Raw genomic sequence first — 5,565 nt, 5'->3', positions numbered from 1 at the left:
AAACAACCCAAAGCTTAACAAACATTATCTATGAATCTGATTTTTATTCATCATCTACTATTTTCTCATTCCAAACTATATATACATGTTAGCTCAATACTATAGTAAAATTTTAAAATTCCAGTGTAAAAAAAAAAGCATTGTCATCTTAAAATATATTGTAATATCTAATAACACATGTTACTGATGAGTTTCCCTCCAATCCTGATGCCACACTCCTCTTCATAGAGTCCAGCATCTCAGATAATTTGCTCAGCATATAGATTGAAGGGGTATGGAGAGATAATACAACGCTGATAAAGTTCCTTCTAAGTTTTAAACAAATCAGTGTCCCACTGTTCTGTTCACACAACAGCCTCCTGTTCCAGGTGTAGGTTCCACAGGAGTACAATTAAGTACTCTGGGACTCCCATTTTTCTCAATTTCAGCCACAACTTATTGTGATCCACACAGTCAAATGCCTTTGCATTGTCAATAAGGCCCAAATAGGCATTCTTCTGGTATTTACTTTCAGCCAGGATCCATCTGACATTAGCAATGATATCTCTGGTACCACAGCCACCTCTAAGTTCCTGCTTGAACTTTTGGAAGTTCCCTACCTATGTACTGTTCTAACCATTTATAAATGATCTTCAGCAGTATTTTACTTGCATGTGATATTAAAGATATTGTTTGATAGTTTCCATATTTAATTGGATCATCTTTTTTGGGAATGGGAACAAATATGGACCTCATCCAATCCATTGGCCAGAAAGCTGTCTTCCAAATTTCCTGGCATAGACTGGTGAGCACATTCAAGGCTGCATCAAGTCAATTGGTATCCCGTCGATGCCTGAGGCCTTATCTTTTGCCACTGCCTTCAATGCAGCTTCTACTTCCTCCATTACCATTGGCTTCTGTTCATATGGTACTTCCTCAAATTTTTCAGTGTCAATCAATTCTTTCTGGTACAGCGATTCTGTGTATTCGCACTATCTTCTTTTGATGCTTTCTGGGATGCAATATATTACCCATAGAATCTTTTGATACTGCAACACAAGACTTAAATTTGTTTTTCAGTTCTTTCAGCTTGAGAAATGCAGAGCAAGTTCTTCCCTTTTTATTCTCCAATTCCAGCTCTCTGCATATTCCATTTTAATACTTTGCTTTGTCCTCCCAAGCTGCCCTTTGAAATCTTCTGTTCAGCTTTTTAACAAGTTTTCCTTTTGTTTTGTCTTTTCGTCACTCCAGTGCAAGTTTTAGCGTCTCTTCTGACATTCATTTTGATTTTTTCTTTCTCCTCTGTTTTTGTAATGACCCTTTGCTTTCTTCATGGATGATATCCTTGATATCATCCCACAACTCATTCGTCTTCAATCATTGGTGTTCAATGCCTCAGATGGAATTGATTCAAGATCTTATCTTGGTTCCTGTGGACTTTTTTTTTTATTTTCTTCAGCCTTAATTTGAACTTGCATATGAGTAATTGATGATGTGGACCAGAGTCCACCCCGGCCTAGTTTTGACTACTGATACTGAGCTTTCTCCAACAATTTCTTCCACAAATATAGTCAGTTTGATACCTATGAAGCCCATCAAATGAGATCCATGTATAAAGGTCATCATGTGTCTTTTTAAAAAAGAAATTGCAATGAATCATTGTAAATACAAAATTCCATCATTCTATTTCCAGCCTCATTTTCTTGTCACCAATTCTCATTAATGCATCTTTATTGCATGTTCAGTCAATTTCAGACTGCAAGATTTGGTAAACATTCTCAATTTCTTCCTCTTTGGCTCTAGACGTAGGAGCGTATATTTGAATAATAGTTGTCCTTGAATGTGTGTGCATATTATCCTATCACTCATCACACTGTATTTTAGGACAGAAATGGAAACTGACTATTTTTTACTATGAATGCAAGACCATTCTTCTTCTGTTTTTCATTCCTTGCATAGCATATCATATGATAATCTGATTCAATGTGGCCAAAGCTGGTCCATCTTATCTCACTAATGCCTAGTATGTTGATTTTCATGAATTTCATTTAATTTTTAACCATTCCAGTTTTCCAACATTCAAACTATGTACATTCCATTTTCCAGTTATTAACCGATGCTTTTTATTGTTTTTCCTAGATTCAACTGACTTCCAATCTGGGTTCTACCACTACGCTACTATAACTCCACCTCTATGCTACTATCCTCTTCCTTTAGTGTTCATAACGTTTTCAAAGCCCTGTTATTCAAGAAGTAGATGGCCCATCCTGCTTCCTAGTCTGTTTAATGTTTTGTCCAGACGACACAACATTGAGGAGGACTTGAAGCACTTGTTGCAGAAGATCAAGGAACACAGCCTTTGGTATGGATTGCATCTCAAGAAAACAAAGAATCTTATGACTGGACCAATGTCATGATGGATGGAGAGGGGACTGAAACTATCAACAGGTTCATTTTGCTTGGATCTACAGTTAACACCCTGGTACCAGCTATCAGGAAATAAGGAGACACATTGCACTGGGAAAATACGCAGTTAGGGATCGATCCAAATTATTGAGGAACAATGATGTCAATTTGAGGACTAAGGTGTATCTGCTTGAGGCCATGGTCATTCTGATTACTTGCTATGTATGCATCCAAGAACTGGTCAGTGAATAAGGATGACAGAAAAAGAATCTATGTCTTTGAGCTGTGGTGTTGGAGATGAGCACTGGACATCCCTGGATGGCCAAGAGAATTAAGAGATATGTCTTGGAGATGGTGCAGCCAGTGTTCTTTGAAGGCAAAGATGATGAGGCTTTGCCTCACATACTTTGGGCATGTTGCTAGGAGAGGCTACTCCTTGGAGAAGGACATGATGCTGTGAAGGGTGGAGGGTCAGTGAAGGAAAGGAAGACCCTCAGCCAGGTTAACTGACACAGTCACTGCTACAATGGGCTCTTGTGTGTCAGGAAGTATGAGGATGGCCTGGATAGAACGGGGTTCAGATCTTTTGTTCATTGGGTCACTATGAGTCATACTTGACAGCACCTAACTACAACGATATCTAATAGAACTAGATTTTTCTCTAAACTTGTTTTATAAATTTCCTAGATATTCGTGTATATTCTCACTTAATTTTCCCCACTTATATAATTTTTTCAAATAATTTTTTTAATCAAAACCATTTTTATTCTCATTAGTATAACAGAACAAGTCAAAAGTCAGAGCCTAGGGAGCTCTGGTGGTCTAGTGGCAAGAAGCTGCACTACAATTCCAGAGGCTGCAGTTCAAATCTGACAGATGCTCTGCTGGAGAAGGAGAGGCAATCTCCTCCTGTACCAGTCAGACCCAATTTGACGGTACACGCACAAAATAATAAAATAAAAAGAAAAAAATTTTTTTAAAAGCTGGAGCCTGAGAGGTAAAACAGAGGTAAGTGGGAAACATTTTCTCATGAGCTTTCATGTGCCACTTTACTACATTTAGCATCCTACAGAGGGGCAGAGACCAATGACTGCTCCTTCCATCAGTGTAGCATTCTGATTCTGTGAAAATGTGTCATCTGAAATGAACTCCTAGGAAAACAAAGGAGAAAGCAACAACCATGCCTGGTAATACTCTACAGACAGAATCCTGAATTTGTGTTTTGCCGATAAAAGACAGCTGTGGGAAAGAGGACAGCTAGAAAGTGAAGCCAAACTGAAACAAAGGCTGCAGTCTTTGCTGTCATGAAACTCTTACATTAGTGTTTTCTAGTATTTGTCAAAAGAGAGATTACAATGAATTTAGCAGGTCTTATCAATCCAATTTACCCTCCCTCTCCCCTTTCCCTTGCCTCCCCCCAGGGCCAAGAAAGAAAAGGAAGCACAGTTTTGTCCAGCAGCACTTGGGAAAAATGGGGGCTGGACACGGGGGCGGGAGAAGCCACCTGCTACAGCAGCCTGGGAGGGAGTGCAGGAGAGATAACCAGATAGTCTGGTGTGGTCTTAACAAATAGAAACAAGGAGCAAGGTCATCTGACAGTTACGTTTTAAGCAGCAAGTGCACACTTCATAAATGAAATCTCTTAGATGAGATAAATAAGAGAATTAAATCTGAGCTTTAAAACCAGTAATATTTACTTAAAATGGAAAAAAGACGACTTTCTAAATCAAAGTCTGCTGCCCTAGTAGGAATGCCTGACAATTACTGGAGCATTTGGTGGCCATTTCTACCTACTGGTAACGTGTCTACAATATGTGAATTACCGCTATTTAATAAAAAGGTTTTCAATGTCAAGGTCCTCATGGAAAGCAGTGGAGGAAGGGAACACTGGCAAGGAGGCAGAAAGCAGGCTGGTGCTTTAGGAGTAAGGATCCGAGAGATGCAGGACCCTGGTCCCAGGTCTGAGGTGGACGTCTGCTCAGCCATCTTGGCTCCAAAGGGGAAGAACAGACTTGGCAGGGTTGGAGAAAAGGGCAATTCGGCAGCCCCCAAAGCAAGTCTCTGGTTTTGACTCCCACGTGGATGTGCTTTCCAGACTTCAGCAAGGTCTCCTCAGGAGGATCTGCTTTCCGATGTGTAATAACGATAGAGGAAGCCTAGGAGAACAGCGCTGATGATGGTTAAAACCCAGGATGACCTGCAACTTTTGCAGGCATTATTTTTCAGAGTGTCCTTGTCTGGTTTCGTTTTAAGGTCACTCGGATGGACATCACCAATATAGGACTGCCTATATTGGCATCGGAGGAGTGGTCTACATCTTAAAAACTTTCATTGACGGTTCCAGAAGCTTCCTCTCCACCGGGATGCTCATCAAGGAAGCAGTGGCATCATAGACTCACCTGTGCTTCATCATCCGTATTTCCTTCGAGGAATTGTGCTTTGCCACCTCCTCCAACCGGTAATAGGTAACAGAGGTCTCACCCTCTTGCCCTTTCCCATCGTTGCTACTAGCGGCTGCAGTCGCCAGGCATGCAGAGAGACTCCTCTTCACCTGGGTTTTTGCCGCTAACTTCCAGAATATTTTTTTAAGTATCCAAAAACCACTGTGAGATTTTAAAATAAGGATTGTAATACATTTATCAATCAATTTAGGAATGATTGACATCTTTGCAGATTTCAATCCTTTGGTGTCCCTCTCGTCGTCGTCGTCAAGTGCCATTGAGTCGCAGACGACTCCTAGCGACCCTATGAAGAAGAGTCCTCAACACTTGTGTGTCTCTCATCCTCTCTCCAGGTTCATAGGGTTTCCAGAGGCAAGCTATTATGGAAGTGGATGCCACTCCTGCTTCCAAGCTTGTTTCAATCGGGGGAGTTTCACCCAACACTGTCTGCCATGGGTAACCAACCATTAACACATTTGACACATCAGTGTCACAATGTTCAGCCTCACAGCAACCACAAGTGACTGCAGTGCGGCAAGTGGACCCACCAGGGCTATGTGACCTAGAGGAATATTTGAACAAAAACAATGAAAGACAGGCCACGGATTAAAAGTCACCCACCTTTGGCTTGGTTGCATCGCTTTCCATCCACTGGGCCAGCTGATCACTCTCGATGTTGATGTTATTGTCGTTAAGTGCCGTCGAGTTGCAGGCAACTCATAGCGACACTATGAAGAAG

General features: G+C 41.0%; 1 pseudogene; it reads right to left on the bottom strand.

Annotated features, from left to right (window-relative positions):
- Positions 1-4,497: 4,497 nt before the first annotated feature.
- LOC102845536 lies at positions 4,498-5,104 on the bottom strand (annotated as a pseudogene).
- Positions 5,105-5,565: the final 461 nt, after the last annotated feature.

The sequence above is a fragment of the Elephantulus edwardii genome, unplaced genomic scaffold (assembly GCF_000299155.1).
Source record: "Elephantulus edwardii isolate Elephantulus edwardi_28Jun2011 unplaced genomic scaffold, EleEdw1.0 scaffold00040, whole genome shotgun sequence".
In the NCBI taxonomy this organism is placed as follows: Eukaryota; Metazoa; Chordata; class Mammalia; order Macroscelidea; family Macroscelididae; genus Elephantulus; species Elephantulus edwardii.
Note: the sequence above shows the minus strand (reverse complement) of the source record. Positions and strands in the feature narration are given on the sequence as shown.